General features: G+C 45.7%; 1 pseudogene; it reads left to right on the top strand.

Annotated features, from left to right (window-relative positions):
- Positions 1-510: 510 nt before the first annotated feature.
- On the top strand, positions 511-17,188 carry LOC140185177 (zinc-binding protein A33-like; annotated as a pseudogene).
- Positions 17,189-17,884: the final 696 nt, after the last annotated feature.

Here is a 17,884-nt window from a genome sequence, read left to right as displayed (position 1 = left end):
CGTCAACTCGGTGAAAGACTGCCGAAAAGTGTTGGTCTGACATCACATCGAGATGTCCGTAGAGCAGGTGTTCCCACCCTGGGATCCACGGTTGGTGTCATTGATCCATGGCATAACAAATGCTGGGAACCGCTGTCGTACAGGAATTCTGCCGACTGGCACATTCTCGGCTGCAGGGACACCATTGAACTCTAGGGTTCCTTTGCCACTGGACAGGGAGGGGCCCGGTTGGCTGAGGAAGCTTCTCAATTATTGTTGCAGTAAACCACCCCAGGGGGCCACATGAGCGACAACAGTCCTATCGGTTTTAACGAATGTAAAATGGTACTTAGTACCCCACTAACAACGAATGTAAATTCATTGGGTGAAGGCATTGTACGGTTTATCCTTTTGAATATCTATATGGGCATTAGTCACCATAATAATGTTCATCTTCTAGGCTGAGTGAGGGAGACCGGACCCTCCACTGGATGCGTTAAGTCACGAAGTTTCTCACACGAAGGGCTGTTGAGATCAGGACGTCACCGAAAAAATACTGTTTTGCTCCCTGTGACGTAGAATGTCCGGTCCTGTGTTTTTTTTTCCTGCAGCCACAGGTCGGTCATCACCACTGCATCTGTCTCCTCACAGAACAATATCGTCTCCTCATCCCCAGTTTCATGGCATGAACCAATTTAATAGTTGCTTTCAATATTTGCCACCGTTTTGCACCAAAGTCTTACTCTCTTTAGATCTGGAGAAAAAATAATAAAAACGAGCTGCTGGAATTACTCATCGGGTCAGGCATTTCAGGTTGAGACAGTCCAGATGAAGGATCTCGACCCGGAAAGTCTATTGTACATTCCTCTCCGCAGATGCTGCCTGTCCCGCTCAGCTCCTCCAGCATCACGTTTTTTTACTCGAGATTCCAGCACCTGCAGACTCTTGTACCTCTCTTTTCAGAACTTGTCCCTTTCAGTCCTGCCTCAGACTGAACCAGGCTCTTCCCTCTGGCTTCACTTCTGTTCCGCTTCTTCCTTAGCCCATCACACCTAGTGGGGCACAGGCCGCCAACAGCAGTTCGCCAGTGTTCCCTGAAGTATCTGTCGCACTGTGATTACTAGCCCCATGCCGACCATCCTCCTTTTGCAGCCGGGCTTGGGCAGTCCATGGCCAAGTGTTTATTTCCGACCAGTTTATGTGTTTCCGATCCCACCCTGGTGTGGAAATCACAGGCAGTAACGTCATGTTCATTCGCTGAGTCTGCAGCGCCTGTAGTGGACAATCGCGGTACTGCAGGGGATCGGCAGCATTCTGAATCAGGAAGTGCCAGGAGTTAACATGGCTTCGAAAGGACAGGTCGAGAGTTTGAGCGAGGAGGCAATTTGTCCCATCTGCCTGGATTTCTTCACCGATCCGGTGTCACTGGAGTGCGCGCACAACTTCTGTCGCTCTTGTATCACACAGTATTGGGAAAAGGAGGAGAGAAACTCCTGCCCGGAGTGTAGAGACGTGTTTGCTGACCGCACCCTCAGGGTCAATCGGGCCTTAGCAAATCTGGCTGAAAAACTTCGAAATTTAAACCTGAATCCGAAAGGAAGGGAAAGTAAATTTCACTGCGAGGAACATGAGGAAGAACTGAAGCTGTTTTGTGAAACGGACAAGACACTGATCTGTCTGATCTGTGCAGTTGCGCAGGAACACCGAGAGCACCGCTTCCTGCCGATTAAAGAAGCTGTTAAGTTCTACAAGGTAAAACTAACCTGAATTTGATACTAACCCCATCGTCAACTGAATCTCCAAAGTGCTACCTACAAACACACGAGGTTCCATAACCAACATATCGTTCTCCGCATCTTTCACCATCTCCAACGCGATTCTATCACCAAGCACATCCCACCGCCATGTCACTTCCACAACTCTCCGCTCTCCGTAGAGATCGCTCTCTATGTAACTCCCTTATCCACTCGCTCCGTCCCACTGATCTCCCTCCTGACACCGATACCTGTAAACGGGACAGGTGATACACCTGACTTCTACACCTCCTCCCTCGTCACCATTCAGGGGCCCGAACAGTCCGAATTCCTCCCTTTTCTTCCATGGCCAATTGTCCTCCCGTGTTAGTTTCCTCCTTCTTCAGCTCTTTGCCTCTTCCACCTGTCCCCTCTCAGCTTCTCACTTCACCACCCTCCCCCACGTTCCCCCTCACGTTGTCTCACCCGTCACCTGTCAGCTGGTTCTCGTCCCCAACCTTTTTACTCTGGCTTCTGCCCCATTCCTTCCCAGTCCTAGTGAAGGGTCTCATCCCGAAACGTCGACTGTTTCTTTGTCCTGCATACAGTGGCTTGCAAATTTTGGGCACTCCTGGTCAAAATTTCTGTTCCTGTGAATAGCTAAGCGAGTAAAAATGAACAAATTTTGAAAAGGCATGAAGTTAAAGATGACACATTTCTTTAATATTTTAAGCAATAAATGTTTTTATTTCCATCTTTTACAGTTTCAAAATAACAAAAAAGGAAAAGGGCCCGAAGCAAAAGTTTGGGCACCCTGCATGGGCAGTACTTACTAACACCCCCTTTGACAAGTATCACAGCTTGTAAACACTTTCTGTAGCCAGCTGAGTTTTTCATTTCATGTTTGGTTGATTTTTGCACATTCTACCTTGCAAAAGGCTTCAAGTTCTGTGAGATTCTTGGGCCGTCTTGCATGCACTGCTCTTTTGAGTTCTATCCACAGATTCTTGATGATGTTTTGGTCGGGGGAACTGTGAGGACCATGGCAAAATCTTCAGCTTGCGCCTCTTGAGGTAGTCCATTGTGGATTTTGAGGTGTGTTTAGGTTCATTATCCTGTTGTACAAGCCATCCTCTTTTCAGCTTTTTAACAGACGGTGTGACATTTGCTTCCAGAATTTGCTGGTATTTAATTAAATTCATTTTTCCCTCTACCAGTAAATGTTCCCCAGACCACTGGCTGCAATACAAGCCCAAAACATGATCAGTCCACCCCCGTGCTGAACAGTTGGAGAGGGATTCTTTTCATGAAATCCTGCACCCTCTTTTGCTCCAACATACCTTTGCTCATTGTGGCCAAAAAGTTCTATTTGAAGAGTTCAAAGAACATCCAAACAAGCCTGATGCATTTTGGAAACAAGTCCTGTGGACTGATGAAGTTAAAATAGAACTTCTAGGCCGCAATGTTATTGTTATTTTGAAACCGCAAAATATGGAAATAAAAAAAACATATTTGCTTAGAACATTAAAGAAATCTGTCATCTTTAACTTTATACATTTTGGAAATCAGTTCATCTTTTACTCGCTTAGCTATTCTCAGTAAAAGAAATTTTGACCGGGGTGCCCAAACTTTTGCATGCCACTGTAGATGCTGAGTTCCTCTGGCATTTTGTGTGCGGTAATCGCGTTTGATCCCCTGTTTCTTTTGTTCTCCCTTTTTTCTATTTCTTACGCTCTCTGACTTTCAGGATCAGCTAAAATCTTCCTTAGACTCTCTCACAAAAAAGAAATCAGACTTCCAGGAAAAGGAGCAGCAATAGAAAGAGAAGATTTCCGGAGTTCGGGTGAGGCTTCCTGAGCGGATTTTCTGATATTACTGTATAGTTTTGCTCCCTTTAATGCAGAATAGCAGAGTATCGCAGCTCTAGTGACTCGGGTTCGATCTTGACCTTTGGTACTGTCCGTGTGGAGTTTGCATGCTCTTCCTGTGACCACGACAGTTTCAGACACATCCCAAGGACATGCTGGATGAATGGTTAATTACAATTAACCCTGTGAAGGTGGGGGAGATTGTATGTGAATCAGGTAGGAGTTAATAGGTCAATGAGGGAGGTTTCAGGAAAACGTGAGGGAATGGGGTTGACGGGAATGATTCAGAAGCATGAACTTTAATGGACCGAATGGTCACCTTAACGTCATCAGGAAATACAGACAGCAATATAGTAAATTAATCTTCACCTTTCATTCGATAGGAACAGTCACACAGTGTTCAGACCCACATCACGTCTCAGTTTGCAGAACTGCGCCAGATTATCACTGAGAAAGAGCAGAGCTTACTCAGGGATCTCAGGGAGGAAGAGGAGAGGATTCTAAATCGAATGGAAAAAAATATTCGAGAGATTCAAGAGAATATCGGGTGGATTCAGGAGGAAATCTCAAAGTTAAAGGAACAGATGGATCAAAAAGACAGTGTGATATTTCTCAAGGTGAGGGATTATATTTCAATTTGTTCCTGTCAAAGAGCACGAAATGAACAGTGGTATATTTGAAATAAACACAGCACAGTGACCAGTTCTAACAAATCAATTGCCGCTGCAGGCAACCTCACACAGATTGTTATACTTGAATGACGCACCCTCCAATCACTCCAACGATGACGTTCCAAAATGTCTAAGATATGTATTCGATCCTCTATAAGCAACATACAATCTAGAAGCGATGAATCTTAAGTATTATAAATCGTAAGTTAAGCTGCAACGTATCGTTCAACAAAGATATGACATCCGTCCGTCCCCAGCTCAAAACTTTTGAGAACAAAGTTCGAATATGTAACTTATTCGGTTCGCTTTTCCCACGCCCCCACTCACATGACGTGTTACCATAATAAACACGTAACACAGAATACACTGCAGACAGAAAACAGGTGCATTGCTCCTACACACAGCATTTACAAATGGCAGTAAACTGTCTCACCAGACAATTGATGAAACTATTCAGGGTTGTTGTTGTCCCAGAACTGGACTTCCACAACTTCTGTACATTCCAGGACAGAATGTAATCTGCTCTGAAATTATTTGCTCTGAAAATAACACAGAGTTGCAGACTGTGTCCTTAATTACCTGTTAAATATCCTCTAAATCTCATATTAACACCCAGTTCCAATCACAGGCTGTGAGTGTGTCTGATGTGGTGGGTGTGAGGGTCTCTCTGTCAATCACTGAGAACAAAGAATGTGACCCACACATCAGACTTATCCTCAATATCCGGTTTCCATCAGATTAGGGAAACATTCACTGTTTCTTTACTTTCTCGGATAAACTTCATACAGGATAATATCCCATTCTCCATCATAAACAGGCCATTCGGTCCATCTTCTCCGATCTGCTTCCCTGCTAAACAAACCTCCTCCCACCTACTCACCACACCCAGCAACAGTGCCCGAACTCCCTGGTCCCTCGTGTTCATCCAGTTTCCCCATGACATTCAATCTCTGCTGTTCTGCTTCAATCACTCCTGTGCTTGTGAGTTCCACGTGCTCTTCACTAAATTTCTTATGGGATTTTTTAAGATCCATCTGGAATTTCATCTGCCAATAAATAGATATACTTTCTCCACATGCACACAATCAAATCCATCATTGATCTTCAATTGCTCCATCTTATCACCCTGATGTCTTATCCAGATGAAAATGCGCAACCCGTCCTGTCTTTCCTGTAAGTTTCATCCTCTCAGTAATGATCTAATTTTCAGAAACATTACCTGTAATTTTCCTCGTGGTTCTGTGTTGTTTGTGTGTGTGTGAGTGACTGTGGGAGAGGGAATTTTCAACACCTTGTAATGATTTGGATAAAATTCAGGATGTAGATGGTAAGTCCAAGTCTAATCAGATTTGTGTTTTTATTTATTTCAGGTGGAAACTAGTAGGAACAGGAGGTAGGACATCCTCTTCACTGAAACCCTGTATGGATTTGTAAAATAGTTCAGAATAGCAGTTTATCACCATCAGTTTATTATTTACAGGATTAATGATGATGTCCAGGAATATTCAGTGACAGATGAGACCCTACCAGTGGAAAAATTTGTTCACCCCTATTTGTTGAACACAGTGCTGAGAGAAGCACTTGATGCCATTAATCGAGGTAAAATTTACAAAGATTCATTTCACCTTGTTTATGAAACACAGTTGTTATTATTTAAGGCAAAGATTGGCTGTAATAATGACTGAAGGGGAACTGAAGTCAACCCCACCGACTGGCGGGGGGGAGGGGGGGCGTCACTGTCACATGGTCAGCTGGAGATGTCAGACCCCTGAACACACCAGCACAGGGTCACAATACAACCAATACACGGGACTGACAGATGAACCACTGTGTCCTGATCCCAGGCCACTGCACTAACATGCCAAGACATGAGTTTGAATCCTACCACAGGAGATGGGAAATTAATACTGATCTTATGATATTGCAGGGAATAAAAGCGGGCATCAGTGTAGTCACCGGGCTTGTCAGAAACATGCACAAGTCCTTCGTGCGCTGTGAGTGCAGACTCTGATTGACGCAGGTCTTCCCCCTTCTGGATTGGCAACTCTCACTGTTGTTCGAGGGAAAAGAGGGGAGCGGTAGTGATTGGGGACTCAGTCGGGGAACAGACAGGAGAATCTGTGGATGTGAACGGGACATCCGAATGGTATGTTGCCTCCTAGTTCCCAGAATCAGGGATGCCTCGGATCGTGTCTACATCATTTTAGTGGGGGGGGGGGGGGAGAGGGGGAGAGTCATATATATCGGTATATTTTGGGACAAATGACATTGGAAGTAAAAACAAAGAGGTCCTGAAAATATAATTTGGAGAGCTTGGTGGAAAGCTCAGAAGCAGTACCTTCAGGTTTATAATTTCTGGACTGCTGCCTGTGCGACGTGCTGGTGAGGGTAGGAGCAGGATAATTTGGCAGATTAAAGCATGCCTGAGAAGCTGGTGCAGGGGGCAGGGCTTCAGGTTTTTGGATCATTGGGATCTTTTCTGGTGGAGAAATGACCTGCTCAAAAGGGATGGGTTGCACCTGGACCCGAGGGAGAACAATATTCTCACAGGGAGGTTTGATAGAGCTGTTGGGGAGGGTTTAAACTAATTTGTTGGGGGGGGGGTGGTTAGGAACGAGTGAAGGGGTAGGATTGATGGTAAAAATGCAAAGATAGTGTGCAGTCAGACTGTCAGATGGGGCAGCCAGATACGAGGACAAAACTGCAGCCAGCTGGGTGAGTATCAGTGCATTAGGGATGCAGAATGAAAAAGGATAGGAAATACAGTACCCAAAGCGTCATATCTCAATGCATGGAGTGTGAGAAATAGGGTGGATGATCTTGTTGCTCGATTACAGATTGTCAGGTATGATGTTGTGGCCATCAGGGAATCATGGCTGAAGGATGGTTGTAGTTGGGAGATGAATGTCCAAGGTTACACATTGTATCGGTGGTATAGGAAGGTAGGCAGAGGGGGTGACATGGCTCTCCTGGTAAATCAATAGAAAGATGTAACATAGGATTGGAAGATGTTGATTCCTTGTGGGTTGAGTGAAGGAAATTCAGAAGTGAAAATGACACTGATGACAGTCACATACAGGATCCCAACAGTAGCTGGATGTGGACCACAGATTACAACTGGAAATAGAGAAGGCCAATGAAACAGACAATGTTACAATAGTCATGGGAGATTTCAACAAGCAGGTCAATTGGGAAAATTAGATTGATAATGGATCTCAAGAGAGTGAATTTGTTGAATGCCATGTGATAACTTTTTCGAGCAGTTTGTCATTGAGCCTACTGGGGGAACAGCTCTACTGGATTGGGTGTTATGTATTGAACCAGAGGTGATATCTTAGGAAAAAACCTGAGGAGGCAATGCTCACAACATGACTGAGTTCAACTTGAGATTTGATAAGGAAAAAGTAAAGTCTGACGTTGTAGTATTCCAGAGGAGTAAAAGAAATTACAGTGGTCTGAAAGAGGAGCCGGCCAAAGTAAATTGGGGTGAGATGTTGTCCAGAATGACAGCAGAGCACAAATGATATCAGATTCTGGGAAAATGAGGAAGGTGAAGGATAGATATATTCCAAAAGTAAATAAATACTCAAATGGCAAAATAGTACAATCGTGGCTGATAATGCTGATGTAAATGAAAAAGAGTGGGCATACAACAAAGTGAAAATTAATAGGAAGACAGAGAATTGGGAGGCTTTTAAATACCTACTGAGAGGAACTGAAAAAAATGATTGGGAGGGGAAAAATGAAATATGGAATTGAATTGAATTGACTTTATTACTTACATCCTTTCTATAAACGAGCAGGAAAAATCTTCTGTCTAAATGTGCAGTTTATAGTAATTTATGAAAAATAATATGTATAACATTCCAGTCAATATAACATAGAAATACAGTTGTCTCAGCACGAGTTAATCAGTTTGATGGCCTGGTGGAAGAAGCTGTCCCCGGACCCTGTTGGTTCTGGCTTTTATGCTGCGGAACCAGTTCCTGTATGGTAGCGACTGGTACAGTTTGTTGTTGGGGTGACTTGGGTCTCCAATGATCCTTCAGGCCCTTTTTACACACCTGTCTTTATAAAACAAGTAAGCAAACAATATCAAGCAACACACATCAAAGTTGCTGGCGAATGCAGCAGGTCAAACAAACAAACAATATCAAATTGATTTTCAAGTATTGTGAAAAAATAAAATAAAGATGAGAGTGGATATAGGACCACTAGAAAATAAGGCTGGATATATAATAACAGGGGACAAAGAGATGATAGATGAACTAAATGAGTATTTTCATCAGTCTTCACTGTGGAAGACACTGGCACTGTGTCAGGTGCTGAAGGGTGCGAGGGAAGAGAAGTGAGTACAGTTACTGTTACAAGGGAGAAGGTGCTCAAAAAGGGACATAAGTCACTCAGACCAGATGAACTGCACCCTGGTGTTCTGAAAGAGGTAACGGTAGACATTGTGGAGGCATTTGAAATGATCTTTCAAAAATCATTGGACTCTGGTATGGTGCCAGAGGACTGGAAATTACAAATGTCACCCAACTCTTAGTCATGAGGAAGGCAGCAGAAATGAAGTTATAGACCAGTTAGCCTCACCTCTGTGGGTGGGAAGACATTAGTGTCAATTGTTAAGTATGAGGTTATGGAATACTTGGTGATACTGGACAAGATAGGACGCGTTGGCATATAATAAGATTGGTGGAGGGGCCGGTAGTGTTGAGGAAACAGGTAGGCTTCAAAGGACTTGGATGAGGAGACTGGGCAAGAAAGTGGCAAATGATACACAATGCTGGGAAATTCATGGTCATGCACTTTGGTAGTAGACATAATATGCAGATTATTTAAAATGGGGAGACAATTCAAAAATCTGAGATGCAGATGGATGTGGGGGTCCTTCTGCAGAGCACCCTGAAGGTTAACTTGCAGGTAGAGTCAGTTGTGAGGAAGGTAAATGAAATGTTAGCATTCAGTTCCAGGAGTTTAGTATACAGGAGCAGGGATGCGATGCTGAGGGTTTATAAGGCAATGGTGAGGCATTACCTTGAGTATTGTGAACAGTTTTGGGCTCCTCATCTGAGAAAAGATGTGCTGGCATTGGAGAGGGTCCAGAGGAGGTTCACAAGGATGATTCCAGGAATGAAAGGGTTATCATACGAGGAATGTTTGATGGTTCTGGGTCTGTACTTGCGGGAATTTAGAAAGATGATGGGGGATCTCACTGAAACCTTTTGAATGTTGGAAGGCCAAGACAGAGTAGATGTGGGAAGGATGTTTCTCATGGTGGGGGAGTCTGGGACAAGAGGGCACAGCCTCAAGATACAGGGGTGTCTTATTTAAAAACAGAGACGCAGAGAAATTTCTTTAGCCGGAGGGTGGTGAATTTGCAGAACTTGTTACCACAGGCAGCCGTGGAGGCCAGGTCGTTGGGCATATTTAAGGCCGAGCTTGACAGGTTCTAGATTGCACACAGTATCAGAGGTTGTGGCGAGAAGGCCGGGGAGTGGGGCTGAGGAGGAGATGAAAAGGATCAGCCATGATTGAATGGTGGAGCAGTCACAGTGGGCCAAATGGCCAAATTCTGCTCCTATATTTTATGAGCTTATGGTTATCAGACCACAACATTGAAGCATTGTGAGAATGAGCCCGGACAACACAGCCAGCATTGACATCATTCAGGATTTCATCTCAGGAGAAGCACACACAGCATAACCAGACTGGCAAAACAGCCCGACACACACATACACAGGAAGGATTGGCAGATTGTAGTCAGAGACGCAGCAATGTACGTTGATATTTCCTTCAGTAACCTAGAAACTATTCTCTTCAGACACGGTAATTTATTTGCTTAAACAACTCACACATGTCACACATTGTCAGCACACACCAGACATGTGATGACACACTGTAACATAGAAATACTTCAATGTGTACAAACACACTGATATTTACCACAATCAACACACACACATACTCACACATAATATCTGAGTGTGACACATGGCCAAAGAAATAGGCCCACGTTCTGACTTAGGAATGAAACCTGCCGTCCTTACCCAGTCTGTTCTGTGCATTGAGCTGCCCTCTGATGTGACGTCACATCAACAGTTCACAGACAGACTCCGGGGTGAGATTCCTCAGGAGGATGATCTGGGAGGGTTTGACAGATGTTGAACCCACGGCCCACTTCATCCATCTGCAAGACTGAGATGTCTTCCTGAGCATGTCCCGTTTGTGTGTGTTTGTCCCACATCCCTCTAACCATTTCATATCTATGTACCTGTGTAAGTTCATCTTAAAATATTTTAATTTTACCTGTTTCTACAGCATCTGACAGCAAATTCCATCTGCCCACCTCCCTCTCTGGGAGAATGTTACCCCACAGGTCCCTCATAAAAACTTCCCCACTCACTTTCAATCTGAGCCCTCTGGTTCTGTACTCCTATTTCTCAGAAAAAGACTCACTTTATCTCAGCCCGTTATGAATGTATTTACCTCGATAAGGGGTCATCCCTCAACATCCTACACTACAGCTAAATAGCCCAAGCTTAACCACTCTCCGCTTTTAATCCAAGCCCCCCAGTCCTGGTAACATCCTCCTGAATCTTCCTGTCCAGTGTAATGATGCCCTACACGGGTTGACTCTGTGGTTAAAAGGCATACGGTGCACTGGCCTTCATCAATCGTGGGATTGAGTTTAACATAGAAACATAGAAACATAGAAAATAGGTGCAGGAGTAGGCCATTCGGCCCTTAGAGCCTGCACCGCCATTTATTATGATCATGGCTGATTATCCAACTCAGAACACCGCCCCAGCCTTCCCTCCATACCCCCTGACCCCCGTAGCCACAAGGGCCATATCTAACTCCCTCTTAAATATAGCCAATGAACTGGTCTCAACTGTTTCCTGTGGCAGAGAATTCCACAGATTCACCACTCTCTGTGTGAAGAAGTTTTTCCTAATCTCAGTCCTAAAAGGCTTCCCCTCTATCCTCAAACTGTGACCCCTCGTTCTGGACTTCCCCAACATCGGGAACAATCTTCCTGCATCTGGCCTGTCCAATCCCTGTAGGATCTTATACGTTTCAATCAGATCCCCCCTCAATCTTCTAAATTCCAACGAGTACAAGCCCAGTTCATCCAGTCTTTCTTCATATGAAAGTCCTGCCATCCCAGGAATCAATCTGGTGAACCTTCTTTGTACTCCCTCTATGGCAAGGATAAGAACCGAGAGGTAATGTTGCAGCTATATAGGACCCTGGTCAGACCCCACTTGGAGTACTGTGCTCAATTCTGGTCACCTCACTACAACTACAGGAAGGACGTGGAAACCAATAGAAAGAGTGCAGAGGAGATTTACACAGATGTTGCCTGTTTTTGCTGGGGGGCGGGGATGGTATGCCTTATGAGAATAGGTTGAGTGAACTCGGCCTTTTCTCCTTGGAACGACGGAGGATGAGAGGTGACCTGATAGAGGTGTACAAAATGATGAGAGGCATTGATCGTGTGGACAGTCAGAGGCTTTTTCCCAGGGCTGAAATGGCTAGCATGAGAGGGCATAGTTTGAAGGTGCTTGGAAGGAGATACAGAGATGTCGGAGGTATGTTTTTTATGCAGAGAATGGTGAGTGCGCGGAACGGGCTGCTGGTGGTGGTGCTGCAGCCGGAAGCGACAGGGTCTTTTAAGAGACTCATGAATGGCTACATGGAGCTTATAAAAATAGAGGACCATGGGTAAGGCCTAGGTAGTTCTAAGGTAGGGACATGTACAACACAGCTTTGTGGGCCGAAGGGCCTGTATTGTGTTCTATGTTTTCTGTGTTTCTATGTTTCACTATATTCGGGGAAGTGGAAATGCAGACAATACCCGAACTGTGGTCTATCATTGATATCATAGACCTTGCTTAAGTTCCGGTGGACAGTGTCGAATAGGCTGATGAATACAGGACTGAAGGTGTCATATTTGAATGCTCCAGTATACGGAATAAGGTAGATGATGTTGTAGCACAGGTAGAGATTGGCAGGTATAACGTTGTTGGCGTCACTGAGTTGTGGCTGAAAGGAGATGCTGGTTGAAGCCCAACATCCAAGGATACACCTTGTATTCAAAGGACAGGCAGGTAGGCAGAGGGGCTGGGGAGGCTCTGTTGTAAAAAATGAAATGAAATCCTTAGAGAGAGTTGACATAGGATTGGAATATGTTGAGTCATTGTGGGTGGAGTTAAAAAACTGCAAGGGTAAAATGACCCTGATGGTAATTATATACAGGCCTCCAAATAGTAACCAGGGTCGAAATGGGATACAAATTACACTAGGAAATGGAAAAAAAAAATGCAATGTGACAGTCGGAATGGGGGATTTCAACAAGGAGGTAGATTGGGAAAATCATGTTGGTGCTGCATCCCAAGAGAGGAAATTTGTAGAAAGTCCCCAAGATGGCTTTTTTGAACTGCTTGTGGTTGAGCCCAATGGGAGAAAGGCAATTCTAGAGTGGGATTTGTATAGTGAACCAGATATGATTTGGGAGACTAAGGGAAAAGAATCTTTAGGAAGTAGTGATCATAAAATGATAGAATTCACCCTGGTGTTTGAGAGGGAGATAAAGTCAGATGTATCGGTATTAGAGTGGAGTAAAGTTAGTTACAGAGGCATGAGGGAAGAGCTGACCAAAGTAGATTGGGAGGGGACACCAGCAGGGATGATTGCAGAACAACAAAGACTGGAATTTCTGGGGGCAATTTGGATAGATAAATCCCAAATACGGAGGAGTATTATCCACGGAGAATGAGGCAACCTTGTTTGAGAAGGGAAGTCAAAGACAGCATAAAAGTGAAAGAGAGGGCATACAATAGAGCAAAAATTAGCAGGATGTTGAAGTGTTGAGGAGATTTTGATAATCAACAGAAAGCAATTACAAAGCCCGAAGGAGAGAAAATGAGATATGAGGGAAAGCTTGCCGACAATACTCAAGAGGACAGAAAACTCTAAAGAGTAAAAGAGAGGCAAGAGTGGATATTGGACCCCAAGAAAATGACACTGGAGAGGAGACATGTGACAAAATACATTGTCGAAGTGCTTATTTAATATTTTGTGTCAATCCTCACTGTGGAAGATGCCAGCTGTATGTCAGAAATGTGAGAGTGTCTGGGGACAGAATTGAGTGTTGTTGATGTTACTGAGGAGAAAGTGCGTGGGAAGATTGATGGTCTGAGGGTACCTGGACCAGATGGACTACACCCCAGTGTTCGGAAAGAGTTAGCTGAAGAGAATATGGGGGCATTTATAATGATCTTTCAGGGATCACTAGATAATTGGATATTCAAGACGAATGAAAATTGCACAGGTCACTTCACTCTTTATGACGGGAGAGCAGCTGAGGAAAGAAAATTACAGGTGTGTTAGTCTGGATGTGGTGTGCTTGGAAAGATGCTGGAGTCCAGTATTAATGGAACTGCTTTTGGGTACATGGAGGCACATGATAAAATAGGGCAAAGACAGCGTGTCTTCCCTGAAGGGGAAATCTTGCCCGACAAATCTGCTGGAATTCTTCGAGGAACACAAAGCCGAGATAGACAAAGAATGATTTGGATGACAGAATTGTTGCCTTTGTGGCCAAGTTTGCAGATGAGATGAAGTTAGGTGAAGGGGAAGGTAGTGGTGCAGAAGCTCAGAGTCTGGGGAAGGACAGAGACAGATTCGAAAATGGACAAAGATGTGATAGATGGATTATCGAGTAGCGAAGTCATGCATGCAATTTGGCAGGCGGAATAAAGGCATAGACGATTTTGTAAACAGTGAGAAAATTCAAAAAATCAGAGGTGCAGAAGGGACTTGGGTGTCCTGGTGCAGGATTCCCTGATGGTTAATTGCAGTTTGAGTCAGTGTTAAGCTCAGCAAGCTCAACATTAGCATTCATTTCGAGAGGATTCGAATAGGATGTCATTCTGAGTGTTTATAAGGCATTGGTCAGACCACACTCAGAGTATTGTGAGCAGTTTTGGGTCCCTTATATCGGAAAAGATGTGCTGGCATTGGAAAGGGTCCAGGAGGTTCACAAGAATGATTTTGGGAATGAAAGAGTTGACATATGAGGAGTGTTTGATGGTTTTGGGCTGGACTCATGGGAGTTCAGAAGAATGGCTGATTTATTATCCCTCTCAACTCTACTCTCCCGCCTCCTCCCCATTAACATTTGTCACCCTGACTAATCAAGAAGTTTACATATCAACTTCTGCTTTAAAAATCAAACATGAGAAAATCTGCAGATGCTGGTAATCCAAGCAACACAGGTCCTGATGAAGGCCTGATCTCACTGACACCTACCTGGAGAGAGTGGATGTCGGAAGGATGTTTCCTATAGCGGCTGGGTTGAGAACACAAGGCACAGCCTTCGACTAGAGGGTGTCGATTTAGAACAGAGATGAGGAGGAATTTCTTCAGCCACAGGACAGTGAATCTGCCACAGGCAGCTGTGGAGGCAAATAATTAAGTATATTTAAAGTAGAGCAAAAAACACAAAATGCTGGGGGAACTCAGCAGGTCAGGAAGCATCGATGGAAAAGAGTAAACAGTCAACAGTTCAGACTGAAACACTTCATCAGGACATGTGTTGCTTAAGGGTCCCTGAAAATTCCTCCCCTTTCCTCTTGAGGGGCTGCGAGTGATGGGGTTGTGGGAAAGGGGACAAAGGGATCCTCATCTCCACCTTTGTCCCACTCCAGCTTCTCGTTACGTCTACACACACAGTTCACCCACAGGCTTTCCACCCCTCTCCCACCTGGTTCTGGTTCACTCTGCCGTTTATCTCTCCGCTGCTGTTTCCCATTATCACCTCCTTTACTGTCTCGAACCTTCACACTCCCCCACTCCACACTTCACACTCACAAATGAATGTTAACATTGGATGAAGGGCCTGTTCCTGTGCTGTACTGTTCTATGTTCTCTGTTCCCTGTTCAGAAGAAAGAGAGGAGATCTCAGGGAAACAAAAAATTCTTCTGGGGTCAACAGGCAGGATACAGGGAGGATGTTTCCCTGTCTGAGGAGTCAAGGGTCAGGGGTCACTGTCTGTTTGAAATTCCCAGCACCCGAAGGGAGAGGGGGGTTTGGGGGTTCTTATCCATTCAGTTCACAGAACCATCGCCGTACAGCATAGAAATGTGCCCTTCGACCCATCACATCTGTGCTGACCTATTTACCCATCTACATTCATCGCATTGGCCAGCATTAGGTCAGTCTCCTTCTGTGCCTTGCCTATTGAAGTGTCTGTCCAAGTGTCTCTTAAACACAGAGGACTGGAGGCCTGTGACCTGCAGAGGTCGGTGCTGGGGCCGCGGTTGTTTGTCAATCATATTAATGATTTGGATGATAATGTAGGTGACATAATTAGTAGGTTTATGGGTGACACTAAAATTCATGGTACAGTGGACAGGGAAGAGAGTTAAAGCAACACTCACAACATACTGGAGGAACTCAGCAGGTCGGGCAGCATCCGTGGAAAAGATCGGTTCACGTTTCAGGCCGAAACCTTTCGTCAGGATGTAGAGGGAAGGGGCAGAGGCCCAATAAAGAAGGTGGGGGGGGGGGCGGGTGGGAAGCAGAAGGCTGGTAGGCTCCAGGTGAAAAATCAGTAACGGAAAAGATAAAGTGGAAGGGGAAGAGGGTTATCTCTGTTTACAGGGGGCCCTTGGTCAACTGTAGAGATGGGTACAGGGAGAATGTTTTAAAATAGATCTTGGCAGGTACGTGGATAAGAAAGGTGAAAGGAATAATGGACAAATGGGACTAGCTCATTAAAGGAAGCTGCTCGGCACGAACAAGTTGGGCCGAAGAAACTCTGTGACCTCCTGATAATCCAGTCACCCAGCCCCTGCCCATCTTAATCCATCCCTATCCCGCTCTAGTTTCTGCTGTTTATCTCCCCTATGTATTTCCGTTCTTGAGGGAAGATGTCCACCTGAAATGTAGACTGTCCATCTCTCTCCACACATGCTGCCTGACCCGTTCGGTTCCTCCAGCATTTTGTGTCTGTTTGATCGGGAAATCTCTGCTCTCCGTCCAGCGGAAACCCTTGGGGAGACATTAGTTGTCCACCCGCTTTCGTTGGGTCAAACCTCGGGAAAGGTTCCTGTCGGCCATCCGACCGCGCCTGAGGCCAAGCGGCCTTTCCACTGGTCCCCGGGGCCGCGCTGCCCGAGTCTCCCCCTGATCCCCGGGGCAGCGCTGCCCGAGTCTCCCCCCGATCCCCGGGGCCGCGCTGCCCGAGTCTCCCCCCCGATCCCCGGGGACTCTCTAATTCTCTGTTTCTCCCCCCAGTCTCTGTCACCCTGGATGTGGAAACGGCGAATCCGTGTCTCGAGGTGTCTGAGGATCGGAAGAGTGTGAGATGGACCCGGACCCGGAGGAATCTCCCTGACACCTGGATGAGATTCACAGTCTGGCCCTGTGTGCTGGGATCGGAGGGATTCACATCGGGGAGACATTACTGGGAGGTGGAGGTGACGGGGAATCGGGTCTGGTGTCTGGGAGTCGCCGCAGAGTCTGTGAAGAGGGAGGGATTGTTCAGACTGAGACCGGAGACCGGATTCTGGGTCATCGGGCGGGATGGTGACGTGATACATCGGCATTGTGACGTGTTCCCCTCCCCTGGGCCCCGTCTCCCTGCCCGTCCCATCCCCGGGAGGGTGGGAGTTTATCTCAGTTACGAGTCCGGGACAGTTTCATTTTACAATGCGGAGACCAAGTCCCATCTCCACACCTTCACTGGGAATAAATTCACGGGGAAACTTTATCCTTTCTTCGCGACCTGGGATGAAAACCAGTGGCTGAGAATCTGCTCCGGTTCCGCTCCGGGTCTGTAATCGGGTCGGGTCCCGGGACCGGCGTCAGGAGTAAAGTCGCTGTAAATATAAATGTGCGGAGAGTGAAATAAACACGAGATGAGAATTATCGATCCGTTAATTTTAACTCGTTCACCGCGTCCGACAACGGAACTGAAACACCGCGGATTCAGCAGCAGCTGCGGGCGGCGGGTCCTGAGCTCCCCCGGGTCCTAAAGTCCACCATCACTGAGACAGGTTAAATGGGACAGGTGGGGGCGGTGCTGACTGGGAGAGGGGGGTCAGGGTGAATCTTGGTCAGACCATAACACACAGGAGCAGAATTAGGCCGTTCAGCCCATCGACTCCGCTCCGTCGTTCCATCAGGGCTGATCCCGGATCCTACTCAACCCCATACACCTGCCTTCTCTCCATGTATTTTGATGGCCTGATCCATCAGGAAATGATCAACCTCCGCCTTAAATATACCCGCAGACTTGGCCTCCACCGCAGTCTGTGATAGAGTATTCCACAGGGTCACTACTCTCTGGCTAAAAATATTCCTCCTGACCTCTGTTCACAAGGTCTCCCTTCAATGTTGAGACTGTGTCCTCTAGTCTGGGTATCCCCACCACATGAAACAACCTCTCCACATCCACTCTATCTAGTCCGTTCAACACTCCATAGGTTTCAATGAGATTCTCCTTTCCTTTCTGAGATATGGGACCCAAAACATTGATGAAACTCCAAGTACGGCCTAACTTGTGTCTTATAAAGGCTCAGCATTATTTCCTTGCTTAAATATTCTATTCCCCTTCAGAGA

The sequence above is a fragment of the Mobula birostris genome, chromosome 20 (genome assembly GCF_030028105.1).
Source record: "Mobula birostris isolate sMobBir1 chromosome 20, sMobBir1.hap1, whole genome shotgun sequence".
Classification (NCBI taxonomy): Eukaryota; Metazoa; Chordata; class Chondrichthyes; order Myliobatiformes; family Myliobatidae; genus Mobula; species Mobula birostris.
This window is presented reverse-complemented; position numbering and strand designations above follow the sequence as displayed.